The 19031-nt window shown below is 37.2% G+C and overlaps 1 long non-coding RNA gene across 1 annotated transcript; it reads right to left on the reverse strand.

Moving 5' to 3' along the window:
* Positions 1-8656: 8656 nt before the first annotated feature.
* On the reverse strand, positions 8657-17771 carry LOC149036324 (uncharacterized). Its single transcript, XR_016181493.1, has 4 exons — positions 17577-17771; positions 16701-16784; positions 12300-12352; positions 8657-11089 (listed from the first exon to the last, which is right to left on the reverse strand). It is a non-coding gene; the product is annotated as an uncharacterized LOC149036324 (long non-coding RNA).
* Positions 17772-19031: the final 1260 nt, after the last annotated feature.

A 19031-nucleotide genomic window follows, 5' to 3' on the forward strand; every position in this document is an offset into this window, starting at 1 on the left:
GAACTCTTCGTTAACTCGAACTGACATGACTTTCCCATGGATCGAATTTACCCTGATGACTCGAATTAAAGTAAGACCGTCGACCGATAAACGTCAGAGTGTCAGAACACAGCTGATTGAAACGAAAATTACTGTTGATTGTGTCAGAATTCATTACTTTAATAATTAGCCATTTTAGTTCAAATTACTGAAAAAATTGTTAATAAAGTTATTGATACCATTATTGATAGAATTATTAATAAAATTATTGACAAATGATTGAAATTCAACACCAATCCCGATAACTGGAACCCCCGCCAATCACAGCCAATTTTTCGTTTATCTTGGGAGTTCGAGTTCGCGGGGTACTGCTGTATATTAGCGAGGAAAGGTTTACGCAATTGCTCTTTCCCTAAAAGTGTGATACGCCTGGTGCGCGGAGAACAATCTAACACCATCCCTAAAGAAATCGGAATGCATGCTAATTTACAGAGGATCGTTTACCGTCCCCTTCGCACACATATACCTCGGAGGCAATAATTAAGACTGGATAACCCAAGGTGGACTCCTGGGTGTGGATATCGATGACAAGCTGGGCTGGTCCAATTATATTAAGGGAATACTGAAGAGCTTTGTCAGTAAACTAAGTCTTATAAAAAAGAGCAGATTTTTACCCAGACAAGATTTTTTAAATCTGTACTTCAAAGTTATAATTCCTGCAGTCGCTTACGCTATATCCGTATGGGAAGGTATCATTCGGTAAGACGATTTAGACTCACTTAAAAGACTACACTGCAGAGCAGCAAGAATTATCTCCAACTTTCTCCAGGTTATACCATCAGTGGAAGTCCTTGACAGGGCTAAATGGGACGCTTTAAGTACTTACTATAAGCAATCTTTCCTGAAATCTTTCCTGAATCACCACCCTGAATGAGAGCACATATTGTATATTGTAAAAATTTCACCTCCCTTATTATCCAAGAAATAGCCCTAAGATAGAAATTCCACTATTCAAATCCAATTCCCAAAAAATTTCCATATCTTACAGACGTTCAATTTGTTGGAATTACCTGCTGATTAAGGGTTGGAAGATGAACAGTGTGAAAAGTTTCTCCAGAAAGATTAAAAAACCTACCTTTATTAGGGTCATCGACTTTTCTCATTTACATCGCAGATAATACTGGCTCCATATAAGAGACTTCTAGCTAAATAATGTTATCAACTAGATAAATTATGAATTTTAGATCTGGCTCCGGTTTTTGGAAGGTTGGGCAGCGCTATCCACTGGATAAATCTCTATGTGGTGGATAACGCTGTACGTTTTGCTATCACTTATCCGCTGGATAGCGATTTATCCGTTGGATAACGTTATCCGCCCTTTATACAACTGGGCCCTGAACATTAATCAGACAGGATCTTATATTGCAGATATATATTTTATGTTCGTATGTAGACTTTTAATCCTTGTTTATTCACGAACCCTTATCGTGTTTTCAGGAAGGAATTATTATCATTTATCAGTTGAATTGAATAACCTGCGAAGTGAAGTCTCGTTCCCTTCCTAGCTAAACTCAGTTGAGGTAATAAACAGGAAATTTTCCTTCCCAATATCAATCATAATCCAGCGAAAGGGTAAGGCGAACAGATAATCTTCTCATCTTAAAAGAGTATAATTTCCCAAATTTCCACAACTAGTTTACATGTAATTACATAGCCGCAAAAAGCAAGATTTACGAAGACGGAGGGATGCGGCGTAGGCTCGCCTGATATTCACTTTCGACACAAGCAAAGGGGAAAAAATCCAGGCGTAGGTAGAATGATTAGTCCTACGGCTCAACTGATAGAAGAAGTATTGGTGATCCTCGTTCAAAGAGCAAAATGATCGGATAAATAAAGTCCTTATTGAAACTTTTTTCATCCTAACATGCAGACTGAGGTTATGCTTGTACTTTCGTTGAAGTTACGTTATCATAGTGGGATGAAAAAAAATGCGCGATTGGCTTGTGCCTGCATCGCTAATGAAAACCAGGTTTAGCAAATATATTTTTCTGTCTTTAGCGATAAGCCCTTTGACTTTAACGACGATGAAACTGCAGGGCCTAAATGTAGTACAACCACAACCGTGACGTAAGATTTGACGATGTAGAAGAACAGGATAACATTAGTCTGGTCAAGAGGACTGAATCGTTGTGCTCTCCTTTGTTGCTCTTTCTTCTGCTCGCTTGAAAAACACAAGAAATGACAACGTTCCACATGCTAGTGTGCTATGATTCGCCGCTTTCGACGAGGCAGCTTCGAGAAACATTTTTCTTGAACTGGGCATGGGTTAGGGCAACACATCGCTCTTTTTAGGGTTGACTGAGAACTTCGAACAACATTTCAAGTACGAAAGATGTTATTTTGCGAGCTCGGTAAAGTGATAGAAAAAGATTTATATTCGTCTTGTCTCTGTCTTATTCTTTTCACTCGTATGACGCTTTAGACATTGCTTATTGTAGCCTTGTACAGGACGTGTCACAAATGGACTTCGTAGCGGAGTCTCTGTAGCTCAGTTGTAGGGCAATAGAGCGCGAAATCCAGAGGTTTGACGTTCAAGTCCTCTTGGGGACACACTTTTTCTTTTCCTCTTTCCTATGCTCGAGACGAGTCGAATAAACTTCTTCCTCCACCACCTTTCAAATCTATTTTACCAATTCTTTTACTCTTATCATTCTTGATTCTTAAAGCTATTGTAGCTGGATGCGCGATGTGGCTAATCACCTAGTCAATAAGAACTCAGAACCCAAGTTGCTATCTCCTCAAGTGATGGTGCTTTTCATTTATTTTGTGTATTTTTAATTTCTTCATGTTTTTTACTTCACCTGTAAATTATATTGCGTAGTCGTCATTTTTGTAACGCCTCCATCGTATGAGAAAAATAAACAATTGTTCATTTATTCACGAATTTCAAATTGACACCATAAATATTTCTTTATTCATTACATATATCTGTTGCTTTTAATAATAGCAATCTTTGAAATGAGCTCTTTGCAAAGGTTATAACAATAATTCGTAAAATTTAGTAGTTGTAAATTTTTCCTCTTCCCACACGCCAATCCGTCACTAACGATGCCTTTCATTAAGCTTTATTCTTGATTACCTGGCTGAAAGTGCTAACAGAATTCTGCACCAATTCTGTGACGTAGCAGCCTATAATTGGCTGCAGTTTTTAATCCATATTCATCAGAACTTGTAACTTGGGGGGGGACTGGGGTCTAATGGCGGACACACGCACCGTCATTAGGCTCTTCGTATTTCTTATTCTTCTAGCCCATCTAGCGGAGCCTAGGTTCACCAGCTTGATCTACAGGACGGCTAAAGATACTAACCTGCCAGTCGGACCATCTCTCAAACTGGAACTGGTTAAATTTCGCCGGAAACATCGAGTTAAGTTCGCTGTTCAGAAGACTACTAAACATGGGCCTTTTATGATATGTCTGCCCGAAGCAGCGTTTGTCCTGCGGCCCGTCGGACTAGAAAACATCATTAGAAGTGGTGACGTTCACCCTCTACCTGGACCCTGTTTAATTCAAGACCAGCAAAGGACTTCTGACCGAACCCGACCAACAATTGCGTATTCTCCTTCGGCTTTGCGTAATTTGGCTGCCTCTATTAATAGCGTCTCTTTGTGTCCTGAATTAAAACACCGACTCCAAGACCTGGGCATTCTACGCTTTCGGAATACCTTCACTCAAAAACACATGCCGATTCCTGTGATTTCAAGACCCTGTCAATCCAGGAATATTTACAACTCAAGATCAAGAAATTTAAATAATTATGTCTCCATCTTTACTGGTGATTATGTTAATTCTCGTAGCTGTCCTTTTGTTCCGCGAACAATAGGAGAGGACGCACGATCGATTCCGGTCAGGATCACACCTCGCAGCGCAGTGCGTGGACCCAGTAAACCAGTAAATCGTCAACGAGCAGTGAAAGTAATCAATTTAACTAAGATTACTTCTCAAAAACGCCCCAATTACAGCTTCCCAAGTTTCTACATGGCAAATGCTCGATCGGTCAGGGACAAACTGGACGAGTTGACTGCTCAGCTTTTAACGTTTCACATGGATATTGCAATTATTACGGAGACTTGGCTGCATGACTACATCGATAATAACATCCTTACCATTCCAGGTTACAACATCGCGAGACGTGACCGCCACAACCGAATAGGGGGTGGCGTGTGCGCGTTCGTGTCTTCGGAGATACCTTTCAAGCGTAGATCTGACTTGGAGTCTCCAGAACACGAGTGTTTGTGGCTATGGTTACGCCCTCATCGTCTACCACGCCCACTATCTGGTATTATATGTGGGGTGGTGTATTTTCCTGTGGCCTCTGCGCAAGTGCAGCGAGATCGCACAATGTACATCATAGAAACACTAGACTCCGTAAAGACTTCTTATCCAGACTGTGGTGTAGTGTTATTAGGCGATTTTAACACCCAGGACATCACAGACATGTTAGCCAATCATAACCTAAAACAAGTAGTTATCAGACCCACTCGGGGCAATAGCATACTAGACCTTATTTTAACGGATTTTAGTGAATACTATAGCGAACCAATTGTCAGCGCGCAATTAGGGTCTTCGGACCATGGCTCTGTTCACTGGAATCCGCTTTCAATGAACCAACTAAACCCGCTGTGCGTTGAAAAGAAAAGGATCCCGATGCGTCGCTTTCCTCAGTCGGCAATAAGCGCTTTTGGGAGGTGGGCGTGTTCACACCGTTGGTTCAGTGATTTAGAAGTAGACGGTGACTCACCATCAGTTGACTCTCTCACTGACTCATTTACTAAGGATCTTTCATCAGCCAGCGATATCTACTTTCCGTCCAAATACGTGAAGATTCATCCAATGGACAAGCCTTGGATGTCACCTGAGATTAAGGCTCTCATATTAGAGCGCCAACGCGCCTATCTAAATGGCCCGGAGGAGAAATGGCGTCGCCTTAGAAATAAGGTCAGAGAGGTTATCACCCGCCGGAAATGCGAGTTCTATAAAAACAAAGTTAATAACCTCAAGAGCACTGACCCGAGGAAATGGTGGAGTATGGTGAATAAGCTTGCAGGGAAGGCTAGCAGCCCTAACGAACTCAGTTATACTGACGAGGAAGGCAGAATTATCTCTGGCGCGACTCTCGCATCACGCCTTAATGAGTTTTTTGTATCTGTAATATCTGACATTAAGCCACTTGATACAAGTGCACTGCCCTGCTACTTACCATCCCCTCAACCGCCCGTGATCGAGACACAAAGGGTCTACAAAAAGCTACTTGCCATCAGCGCCTTTAAGGCCCCTGGGCCTGATGGGATTCCGACTCGTATTTGGAAAGAATATGCTGCTGAGCTCGCTGAGCCGATCACGCGAATATTCAACACCTCTATTGCATCAGGCTCCTTCCCTACTGCATGGAAAGACTCTAATGTCACACCGGTACCTAAGGTTACGCCCATAACCGGTAGGGAAGATTTAAGACCTATCTCCCTAACAGCAATCGTCTCTAAAGTCCTGGAGGATTTCGTAGTTGAATGGCTAATTGAGGATGTTGTGCACCTCATCGATTTCAGCCAATTCGGCTGCCTCAAAGGAACTTCAACCATCTATTGCCTGTTGGATATGATGCACAACTGGTTGTCCTCTATTGACAAACCAGGTATGTTCTTAAGGGCCTGCTTCCTGGATTTTAGTAAGGCCTTTGACCATATTGACCACACTATCTTAGTCAATAAACTCATCCACCTTGGGGTCCGTGGTTTTATTATCCGTTGGATTTGCAGTTTTCTTTATGGCCGTCGCCAAGCTGTTAAGATTAAGAACATTGTATCCCCTTGGTTGCCCGTGCACGCTGGAGTCCCGCAGGGCACTAAGCTTGGCCCCATCCTGTTCCTCCTGATGATTAACGACCTCGCGATTGAAACTCCATTACTATCGAGCCACTGGAAATATGTAGATGACCTAACAATATCCGAGGTCATCCCATCAGGCGGTACATCGTCCCTTCAGAAAGATCTTGACGCCATTGCACAGTGGTCGTCGCGCAATAATATGAACCTCAACCCAAAGAAGTGCAAGGAACTTGTGATTTGTTCGCTTAAAACACGGCCAGATCTTGGCCCTTTGTGCGTCAATGGACGTCCCTTAGAACGGGTCTCCTCACACAAGGTCCTTGGAGTCACTATCAGCGACACTCTTGGGTGGAATGAGCACGTGCGTGAGATTGTCTCCAAAGCCTCAAAACGTCTTTACATCTTAAGAGTGCTCAAGCGGTCCGGAATTCCACCCGAAGACCTTATTAACATATTTTATGCCTTGGTACGATCGGTCCTCGAATACGCCTGCGTCACTTGGTCTACTAGCCTACCAATTTACCTCAAGGACAGGATCGAAAGAGTTCAGAAAAGAGCTCTGCGTATACTATTTCCGGCGCTGAGCTACAAAGACGCCATTGTGGCTGCAAACTCCACTCGCTTAAATGTGAGAAGAGACGAACTCTGCAAGAAAGTTTGGGACGGTATCTGTGTGCCTGGGTCACGGCTGTACCACCTTATTCCACCAAAGCGCGCCGATTGCCACGTTTATGAGTTGCGCAACAAAAACCATGTATCACTCTTTAAATGCCGGACCGAAAGATTTAAAAAATCTTTCTTTCCAACAATGGCGTCTAACGCCCAGTCCTTGTAGTCATGCAAACCTAAGCGTTTTTTCATTGGTATATAACTACTGACTCTTGTAATTCCCAGTCCCCTTAGACTCTTAATTTTGAAGTCAAATGTAAGATTTTCGTATTTTTTAAATATTTGAAGTATGCTTGTAAATTCACATGTATTTCACCACTTGGGTGCTATTTTTGAATACTTTTAATAAACCTTCTTCATCAATTTTCAGCAAACCGCGCTGTTCGTCGTAGAGTAAAGACGTGTCGTCCGTCATGCTAAACTTAACGTTGCGTTCCGGGAGGAAGAGGACATTAGACCTAGAAAGAATAGCAACAAAAGCACTTTCATGTCACTAAAACAGCAGATGAGCATTGTCTTTGGAAAATATCAGCTTAAAAAATACAAACAAGTCGTATTATCCCAGTTCATCGACGTAGCACGAATCGTTCACTTGGTCTGTGCCGCGGTTCTTCAACCGAAATTGGACTGACTTAGGACCTAAATTGGCTTAGAGAAAAGCAGAGCCACTGGAATTGTCAACTATGCTTAGTAAAACGCTCCCATATAATTTAATGTCTTTGCTAGCTAAATTTATTGCAATTGGGGACTATCTTTATTTTGTATTTGAATGAGGCCACGTGGAGGTGTGATAACTTTTCTACTCAGTGACCTTTGCTTCATTGTCAATCAGACATTTAATAAAGTTTTGGTGCTCTCACTTTTTCAACAATTGTGTCAAAGAGTAAAATAAATATATAGAATTTTTTTTTTCGTTTTCGTCCTCAAGGAAAGTAAGCATTCCCTAATCATACTCGTATTTTCTATTTTCAGGAAGAGCAAGTTGTCAGAAGGATGGAAAAACAACGATTCTTTTCAAGAGAAGACCCTGGAATCACTGAATTTTTGGTGGAGACTGCAAAGATAAGAAGTTTAAAATTATTTAGTAATATAACCAAAAATGGTGGCCCCTTGTATGGTAAAATTTCCGCACAGCCCCATACTATTGTAAAACAAATCTGTTTTCCCAATGGCAATGTATTGTTTTAGTCATTGTTTTCTCTATTCAAGAACTGAATGCATAATGAATTATGGGGCTGTGCGGAAATTTTACCCCTTGTATGTCTAAGTGTTGTAGGAAATCTTTGTTCTTTTGCTAATTGTCTTAGAAAGGACAAAACTGATTACATGGTAAGTGAAAAGTTCTTAATTAGCCACCATTTTTGGAATAGTTTGTTGTGTTACGGATTGTTATGCAGGCCCTGGGCGATCGTTTAACTTATTTTGAACTATTAGCCAAAATTTGGTGTCATTTTTCTCAGATAATTCTGCATAGAGTTAAAGAAAGAAAAAAAATGGAAACGAGCATAATCTTTGCTACGGAATGCAGACACCAAAAATGATAAATTGCAAAGTTTTGATCGCTCATTTGTTTTGGTTTGTTTAACAGTTAGTAACACAGTTATATCTTAGTTGATGACACAGGGGTGATATTAAAATAGCACTCTAACAAAATAGTTCGGCCGGACAAGGATTGAACGGAATTCAAAATGAAATTTGTAGAATGGGTTTTATTGATTATAAGGATTTTCTTTACGTCAAAAATCACATTGCTGAACAACATCGAGTTACACTATCTTCGAAGATTGACTTTGAAAAGCTAATTTACAAACTGAGAGAAGACCCCTAAAAATTAATGACACGACTTAAAAAAGACTTAAAGAACCCAACGGAACAAACTAACCTTACTGGCTGATCAAAACTGACGAATAAAAGGACGAACGTCATTGACATTAGGTCTGACAGCCACTTTACTGCGAAACTGATCTATCAGCTTTACAAACGAATTGAGAGACGTCACGTTCGACGAACAAACAATTGTTTACTCGACTCTCATGTTTTCTGTTCAGGCCAGTCACTCGTAACGACAACCAAGCTTTCTTACCTGGACGATCGTTAAACATCATCGGCAACTGAATGATAAAAACTGAATGACGAAAATAATTCTCGGCATGAAACATATCTCAGTTAAACTGGAAATTTACGAACTTTACTAAAAAAAGGAGGGTTTTTTTCATGCTCGAAGAAAGAATTTAGACCAGTGCCATTTTAAATTATACCCGTTACTTTGTGCCATCAACTGCGTTCGGTTTTCATTTGGAAGTAATATATGTTGTAAAACTGTAATGCCCGGTCATGAGGTCTTTCGAATTCGAGAATCTTTCGAATTCGAGAATCTTTCGAGACATTAATTCCAGACGAACGAATCAGAAATGCAAATCAAACAAAATCAGATAATTTGGTTGTGAACCAAATCATAACAGTTTTCATGTTTTCTTGTTAAATGCTTTCACACATTGATGACAAGTTTTATGATGATTTAAGGTATTACTGACAGTTCAGTATTTTGTGGTTGAAATTTGTACAGAAAGCACGCTGATTTCACGAAACCGAAGCGAGAACCGTTTATGTAGAAAGAAGTTTATGTAAAATGAATGAGTCTATGGTGCATGTTTTCGCTTTGAAAAGCAAGAACTTTCGATGACTTTACCGCCATGGTCATCATCTTGCTTGTTTTTTTAAATCGTTTCTTTACTACGAACTGTTAGTCCACAAAACTTTATTTTAACTGAAGTTGCTTTCGAAAAATAAGCCACTTGTTACCCTCTGGGCCAGGCATCTAGTTTTAAAACATATCGTAGCTAGTTTATTTACTCCTTGTTTATTTTATGTGGAAGGAATATTTTTTGGGCAGTCACTCAGTGTGACACAGGAATACAGAAACAAATGATCACTTTGATTTTCAAATTCAGTCTATAATAAAACAGAACTTGACGACTACAAATCGTCAATTGTAAGTTAGAATTCATCGTTCATAACTTGGAGACAAAAATCAACTTTAAAAAGGTTTACTCATAATTTGTGCTATGGTTTGGAGCCTATAATTGTAACATATCTCAGCTTTTCATCAAATTGAAAGAATTCGCTCCAACTTCTCATTGAATGCTATTCTGTCAAATTCGCTCGTGAATCCAATAGAATTTAGACTCTAACGATGAAATGTCTTCGCTATTGAAGTGATTCCAATTTCTCGAAAGCTTAGGGAAGTTTTAAAAAATTTGGAGTCTTATTGTTACATGTATCAGCTCTTATGGCTAAAAATTGAAATGGTATGCTCCAGTAACATATTTTTTCCATCTAAATTTATTCAAAAATAAGAATTTGGAAATCTAGCTGATTGTCTTGGATAAATTGTTGTAAGTGCTTTTAAATCCTGTAACCTGTGTTACATTCGAAACTGGTGGCTTGAAAGATCTTTTACTCCGAAAAAAGGCATCATGGCAAGCTAAAGGCTTACAGAAGAAAATAATTATTGGATTTAAAAACAACATGTGAATTAAAAAGATTTTTCACAATTTTGGACATAAATTTCATGTTTGTGATTAGACACTTCATAGTTTACCGTGATGCTCTTTCGTTTGGAACTTTCACACATCTAGTGCAAGGAAATTAAGTCTTAAAAAAGGGTTAAGTCGAGTCAGAATTTCTTTTGAAAGAATTGAAACGGAACTTTCTGGGCGTTTTTGATTTTTTTTTTCTTTTTGAGAGTGAAAGAGAAATTGGCGATGACCCTTCGACTCTTTTTTGCACGAGATGCTTTTTAATTATTTTTTGGCGGGCATTTTTACGAGAAGCGTTGTTCAAATTTTTGCCAAAAAAGTTGCAGGGGAAAACTCTGTGCAAATTGGTCCAAATTTTCCCGCCAAAAGTCTTATTAGTATAAAGTATATATTACATCAATTTTTGTTGATACCTTTTCATAAATTAATCGAAAAGTACTTAATCAATTGACTTGTGGTTGAAGAAAACTTAAAACAAATAAAATACATTGAATATAAAACTTGTTGTTTATTGAGAATATATTGAAAGATAATAAAAATGAGATGAGACAAACTTGTCACTTCACTTTATTGACTTAAGTACCAGTATACAAGAAGACAACGGGTAAACATTCAGTTTATTAGCAATGTGTTAAAAAAAAAAAAAAAAATTAGCGCATGCGTATTTTGGGCGCCCGTATTTTTTCTACGTCTTTTGGCGGGAAAATTCGCCACATTTGAACGGATGCTACTTACAGAATGAATAAGGAAAACGATGCATGCGAAGTGTAAGCGCCCGTATTTTTTTAGGTTTTTTTCAACATAAACGGCCGTTAACATAAATTGAACCGACAGAAATCACGAAATACCTACTTTTCAATCTTCAAGTTTGGCGTTTGAACCTTGGCTCCGACTGGAAATATTATTGAAAGAAATGCGCTATATCTGTTTTTTTTTTTTACCTCTGAATAAATAGTTACGTATTTTTCTTGCTTCTTGTTTCATATGTGCTTCAAGCATCAGGGATAAAGTCAGTCTGCTGCAAAAAAATGAGAATGAAACAATTAACATATGTTTTTACATACACATGTTTTACATATGTTTTTTTACATACACATGTTTTTACATATGTTTTTGAATTTAAACCTTGCTTTCTCAAGCGAAAATAGTTCAGTGTAAAAATACGTAATTAGTAATGTAAGATGAGTTAAATCAGTGTTTTAAACTAACATATGCGTAACCTGGATTTAACGATAAATACAAAACTATCACTGATGAATGTTCGAATAAATTTGAGGAATTTTGTTGTAGCTGTTGTCGTCAAGGTGACTTAAAGTTAGATTATTTCAGATTTCAGGGATTGAGCGCATAATATGGATGGTTTAAACCACTTCATATCAAGCCGAGGGTTTTGAATTTTAGTCATTCAACAACAAATAGCTATAGTTAATCTATGTTCGCTCCTTTGAGATCACGAAGAAATTTTCTTCAGCGCAAAAGTTGAATAAATTCAGTTTCTGCTTTCTCAAATCAATCGCGAAATCCTTATTAATACGTATACGATGTCAATTGTCGACGAGTGATTCAAAAAAAGAACAATATTTTTGCAAGGTACAACTCGAAATGAAGCCCCATAGAATCGTGAATAGAAATAGAGACATTAAAATACAACTGCTGACGCGAAAGAAAATTCGGGAGAATCGGTTCGAATTTAAATAACAATAAGATATTAAAATGATTAAGCGACGTCTCTCAAGAATGAAAAGCTGCAAATTACCCCTTTGAAAAAAGATGTTTTTGAAACTATGTTCTGATAACTGGCCTTGCCTCCTATTTCTTTCATAATTTCGTACCCAGTAAACATCTCTGTATTAACCATTAAGTACAAACTACAAAGCAAGTCGAATTCAAAATTTTTTTTTCTTTGACGTTTAAACTTTTTTTTCTAAATATTTTCTAATGCTACTTTTTCAGGATAGAATATCTTAAAGCCGGCCAACTGTAGGCATGATGAAAGCATAGTAGTAATAGCATGATGAAATTTAAAAAAGTTAATTCAGTAATTGAATGTAGCAAGATGGATGAACATAGGGCCTAAACTATTTACCCATATGCATTATGAATGTGGCTGTAAAATCTCAGAAACTTTTGGGTGTAACCTATCAGTGAACATCAAAAAATCAACTTACCATGTCACTGAATAGTGAATTCCACCGGATTGTCAAACCATTCATCTGGAGCTCACTCACCTGTTCAAATGTTGCACTCAGGCAGGTTTTGATTTCTTCATAGTCTCCTTTTCCTAAAATGAACAGGGAACATTCAGAAAAGTAAATGTTTACAAACATTAGGAAACTTAAACCAAAATTTCACTGGAGCAAAGTGGTGCTATCATGTAAATATCAAGCATGACTCTAAAATTCCTATTGATTCAAAGAGGGATAATTTTTAACTGAAACGTTCATTTGCAACTATATCAAGGAAACATACAAAGAACATACCATTATGTAACCAAACCATAGTTGATGAAGCGAGAATAAATCTAGAAACGTTTGTTGAACAAGGCGTTGTTGTTGTCATTCATTTAAGTACTTTGAGACTGCTTGAAGTTGGAGTGACCGTTCTACTTTTAAAAAAGGAAAAGCAGATCGCGCTCGTACAAGACTTTTCTAAAAACTGTCCAAACTGAATTTTAGAAATGTTTTTAGGATGAAATACTGCTAAAAGCAAGTTTTTCGAGGTTTTCGCATAGCACGTTTGTTATCATATTTTAAATTTGTTCCTTTTGTCTTTTACCTCGCGCGTGACATCTGACAAAAGTGTGATTTTTTTTCATCGCTCTAAGATGTGAAAAGAGTTCTAACCTGAATATTGTTAATCAATGCTCAAAGCGTGCTGTTATAAATTTTAAATAAATAAAGGGATTAAGTCTCCAAAGAAACTGTGGGAGAGTATAGCAGGTAATTTAAGCGATTGACGAAGGGCTAACACTCGAAACGTCAGCTTTTTTACTCTTTACGGTGGCCAATTTACATTTTCAACTCAGTTGTTAACACTTAATTACCTGCTTTTAATTTTGTCTAGTGTTTTCAAAGCGCCTCAACGTTAAATTGTCACGATAGGATTTCAATTGAGTTTCTGTTAGGAGGCGGTTTATAGTGCGAAAGCAAATTATGGGAGGCGATTGCGCAGCGCTTTATGCAAACTAAGAAAATAGGATAACTTTCGTAGCGCGAAATTTGATTGCCCTAAAATTTGGTAGGTGAATCTGACAGCGTCAGTGACGTGATTGAATACACGTAACCTGTTGAGCAAAAAAAAAGAAAGAAACTAGCAGAACATGACTATGCGAAAAAAATCTCACCTCCTGCTATCACACAAAAGGATGAATAGGTATCAATTAGATGTCGGTTTGTGTAAACACAAAAAATTGTGGGAGGAGATTCTTCAGTTTTTCTTGCTTACAAAGCGAAATTTAAATATACTCGGATTGAACAATCGAGTCGAATGGGAGAAATTGACGAGCGTGTACGACTATTTCCACTCGCCATTGTTTTTTTTAACTCCTTCCTTGAATTGAAATACGGAAAGAGAATGATACCCGTAAAACTACATGAATTAACGACACGCGAGGCTTCGGACGTTATAACCAGGTGAACGTGAACCTTTTTGTGCACATCAGGGACAAAATTTCATTCACGCAGCGCGAAATTTAAATGCACGCATATTAAACAATCGAGCAAATGACGATAGTCTTCTACATGATTCAACGGCGTGATAGGCTTCGGACGTTAATACCAGGTTACACATGCTCTTATCACCTTTGCATCGCACAGTGAGCCTCTAATTGAATATGTCTTTCGCCAGTTTTAAGCAATATAAAGGAAAAAACGGTGACATTTCTTTATTTCAGATACGAAAGCTACAGTCGCCCCACCATCTACCCCACCGTGACTATGTGCATCCTAAAAAATCTATCAGAATCACCCCCACGGGGAGGATTTATCTTATCATCAGTTTTGCCAATGATTTAAATCGGAAATTTCGAAAAATCCCGCGTGTATTTTAAAGCTGTTTCCGCCATTGTTCCAAAGTAACCATATACGGTCATTTTTAATCGTTAAACAAAGCCTGCTTAACTTTAAGTTGATCCGCTTTTCTTGACACGACTTGTATCTAACACAGGAATAGGCTGAAAAACACACAATGAACTCAACTGACATGTAAACCGAATTTTCTAACCAATTTGTACCCTAAGCCTACAGTAGAAGCTTCAAGAAGCAAATGGTACTTTTCTTTACTTAACAAAAAGAGCTCATTAAGCTCCCAATTTTCCCTAATAAAGACTAAAAACCTCTTTGAGGTTTAAGAATGACAGAATTCCACTTGCTATTTCAATTTGCTATCTGCTACAAGAGCTTCGACATTGATAATTTAGCTCTACGATGTTTCTAGTATCAGTTGATGATAAACTATACAACTTTGTAAATATGAAGTTTTAGAGCATGCTATATATTTCAATTTGGTTTTTGCTCAAAATGCCAGATATTAAGTAAATATTGCATGAGGTTGAGGATGATATCATGAGGCTTAGGCATAGAGATTAGACACAAAGTTTGCAAATTCATGATATCATGCGAAAATTGAATTCAATACTGTTGTATTATACAATTTTACAATCTGGAAGAGAAGACACCTCTCTGAGTTTGCAAAAGTTTAAGAACACTACAAGGATGAGGGGCTTCGAAACTAGGCATGAAAATCCAATATTTGCTGCATATGTAACGGGTAATAGGCCTGAGGGGAGTCCAATTCGGTCTGTAATCATGGGAGCAATATGGATTGAACTGGACGACTCGATGTTTTATTACCGATTAATCACAAAATCACAATTTCGGAGAAAAGAACAATGAAAGAAAAAGAGAATTTGCATTAAAAGACTGACAAAGGAGGCTTAAATTTTTTAATATCGCTCTGAAATTGACTAAAAATCAAAATAAAACGAATAGCTGGTTGCTAAGTGACGGTTGGTTGTGATTGGTTGATTTAAACTACAGCTTTGAATATGGTTGGTTTATTGAACAGTCCGATAACAACCTGGCGAGTAAATTAGTAGAAAATAGGAGTTTTTTGAAACCAGTCACAATCGAGGAAATTGTAATATTTATGATTAATTGGGTCAACATGCCAGCTTGTCAGTTTCCAACATAAATATGAAGTTCGGGTTAAAACTCTAACGTTTTTTAGAATAATCAAGGGAATAGTCTATGATTGTTTTGACTGGAGGAACGGCCATAAAATGTCTACTATGTACATAAAAAGCTGTAAATTAATAGATTTTAATTTTAGATTTTTGCATAGAAGCTTAACATCTGATAGCGATTTGCGAAAAATTGGAATTAGAGAGGATCGAAAATGTACTCTTCACTATAAAGAAAAAGATCTGATGCATTTGTTCTGGCAATACGAAAAAAAGAAAATGTTTTGGCAGAATCTTTCGATATGGCTGCATTCGCTTTAAATACTTTCAACAAACAACTATCTACACATTGACTTTGCTTTAGGAATGGAGTGTGAAACCACCTATTTCAGACTTAAAATCAACTTGGGTAAACATTAAATTTTGAATTTGTCGATCGAAAGAAAGTCGTCAAACGCAAAACAACGGTTTGATTCACCTTAAATATATAAATAAGTTTGAAAACAAGACAACAAATAACAAAAAAACAAAAAAACAAAAAAAAATATATATATGAGCCTTTTCAAGCTTTGCTGGACAGATTCTCGTGAATCCTCAGGACCTAAACCTCAAATGTCAATTCTTCTTTCCTATCTCAAGACACGAATGTATGTTGTGCGTATGTATTCATTGAGATCAATATGCGTATATAGATATATACTCTGTGTGAATTATGTATGATGGGTGTAGAATTTCCAAAAGACGAATAACTGCTAAAAAAAAACGCAAGAAAAGTAACTTGTAAATAAGGTTGAAATGTAATGTAGTGCAATCAACACTTGTAATGTTGGTTGTGTCATGCAGAAGTGATCTCATTAAAAGTGGAGCTAGTACTGATTTAAGTCTTCTTGACAGAAATAATTCATCAAACAAACACTGATGAAAACAATTGAGGTTGCCCCAATCAGACACAGTTCCAAGAAATTAGGCAGTGAAGAAATTGATTCATGTCTTAGTTCCAGTTTTTCTTCATTATTTACCGAATTCGTTGAGATTGTAATCATTCGCTAAATCCGGGCTAAATCGCTCAACGTAGAAATATAGGTTCGAACATACCTAGGTGCTTTTCATTCTATATACCAAAGGTCAACTTTCAGATAGAAAAAAATCATCCAGAGCCACCACATTTCCTCTAACAAATTTAATGTCTTTTAGCCTCATTGAACAAAAGCATCAAGAAATTTCATTTTGATGACCTTCCAGGCATTCGAAAACAAAAAGTGTGATCAATTGAGAATATATAACCTATCTTACTTGACTACTGGCCTTTTAGCTTAAAACTGTCAGGGTATTTGACAAACTTATCGTTGCTATGGTTAATCGATAACAATCTTTTTTTGCTTAACTTTTAACCTAAGTTTTATTTACAGGCTTAGATGCTGATCAATTCGTTACAGATATAAAAACCAACCTGATTAGATGTTATCCTTTTTTCTGTCCTCCCTTCATTTCTTGATTTCCAAGCTGGTCCATCTTGTGCTTGACTCTGTCGTAACTAAAGAAGGAAAGTACCATGTAACTATTATTCTATGCATACCTTTCTTTAGATAAGAAATTTTTTTATTGTTAATGATAAATATAAATGTCCAAATGGAAATAATTAATTGAAGCCACCACATTATATATCGACAAATAAAAAATATTTAATGGATTAAAAAATATAAGGACATTTTACTTGAAGGACTTTGTTATCAGTCTATGACAAAACCAGCGATCACCTAGCTAACTTTGATTATTGGCACCTTGCCCTGAAATAGCATTATATTGGTATTTGGTGAGCTTAATTGATGCTATCGTAGTTTGGAAACTGAGACAAGGGCGTTGAAAACACACTTTAGGTCAAAACTCTGTAATCAGAAAAACTGGAGCAACTTCAGAATACCCCGCAATTCATTTACATGTCATTGAATAAGAATAGCGTCTATTGTGTTATGCCTCGATCTTCAAAGCCTCCCGACACATGTAAGTGAGGCGGACCAGAGTTGCGGGGTATTCTGAAGTTTAGCCGAAAAACTAGTTGAAAAATATGTACAGGATCATGAAGAAAGAAGTAAATAAATAAGCGATAAGTACACTAATGATAAAGTACGAATTTCTCTCGCTACGAATTTCTTAAGTTAAGTTCAAGAAGAACTGTCATGGCGGCTGCCACAAAGGATGTTTCCTACACTTTGTTCTGTGTATTACAGTTGACTCGGTAAATTAATTTTACAGTGGCCACATCAATAAAGATAAACACTGCATCTCTATCCAAATTTATCTTCCCATCATGAGATAGGTTACTTACCTGGAGAAAAGTCGTGAGAAAAGTGAAAAGCATGAATCCTCGACAAGGTATCTAAATCACTTGGTCCAGCATAAGAAATATTCGCCGACATGGAGACAATGGACAATATCCAAGATAATACGTTCAAATTACGATTTTCTTACTACATAGAAGCTAAAACGACGCTCACATTTCTTGAAGTTCGTAAGCTCTGGCCACGTGCAAAACTGAGCGAAATATGAATTAGTAATTTGAAAATTATTTGTAATTCAAATGAGTTTTCCCACTTAAAAGGCGGGTTTAAACAATCGACTCCGAATTGTTCGGTTCATCCGTTATAAATCGAAGTAGGATGCCCCGCTTTACAAAAGATTTTCAGCATAAAGAAGTCAGAAAGTCAGTAGAAAGCTGCAACTAGTGTTCAGGTTTATGAAAAGTTAACCCGAACCTTAATGAACTTGGACTTAAAATGTTATGCTTGAACAATATTTTTAAAGTCATTACAGAAGCACATAACCTTGGTTATATGCTTTTGGTCATTAACTATCGGTTAACCACGCTTCTCTATACGTCAATCTATTCTTCTTTTCCATGGGAATTTCGAGTTAACGAGGCGCTGGCCATTTTCAACGATTTTGGTACAGTATATTTTAAAAACGAAACAGGAATGATTAAGTTCGTAAAAGTATGTCTTACATTAGAAATAAACTCTCTAAAATAACAACCTTTTTTTCAAATTGTTGTTCATAGCCGTTATTACTCATGTATCCTTTGATGGCATTTAAGTGTACCACTTTAAGAAAGTGATCAAAACCTTAAAGCGCACCTTTATATGGCGACTTTTTTTGCTCTCCCAGAGGTCGCTGATGAAATGAATTATTTTTTACTCGCAAAAAAAATACAGTGATCTCCTTCGAGGTGCTTGTGAACAAGGTATTGACGATACCATATATAGGGAACTGTCGTGCACAGCATAAAGGATTCGATTTCAATCTAATCTGATAATACCACACTGATTTGAGAAGTTTATTTAATTTGAAAAACGTTTAAGCTATTATGAGAAAGAGCATAAGAGAAGCCCTGCCCACCGACGTCGTAACTAATTATGCTAATAACTAGATCAAAATTCTATTTTAATCATGACAATCTTTACACATAAGCGTCAAATTAAGATCAAAATATTAGATAAGGCTTTGAATGCAGGTAGATTTAATATCTTACCAAACACTGCTTAAACATTTATTGCATTTTTGATTTGCTAACCGCTCAGAAAACCAAATAAAAACTCAGATAAAATATGAGGAATGTACTGTGTCATGTTATGTAAATATGATGAATTGAAAGTAAGTCTGATTGTGAAGGCAAATAGTGCCAGTGGCTTTTGACAAATCGCATTCTCTTTCTTTAGAAAAATTTTTATAAAAATAACTTAAGTTGGCGTATATCTAAAAGAAAAACGGCTCTTCTTTTCAATTT

Source organism: Pocillopora damicornis, chromosome 12, assembly GCF_964200805.1.
Source record: "Pocillopora damicornis chromosome 12, jaPocDami1.2, whole genome shotgun sequence".
NCBI lineage: Eukaryota > Metazoa > Cnidaria > Anthozoa > Scleractinia > Pocilloporidae > Pocillopora > Pocillopora damicornis.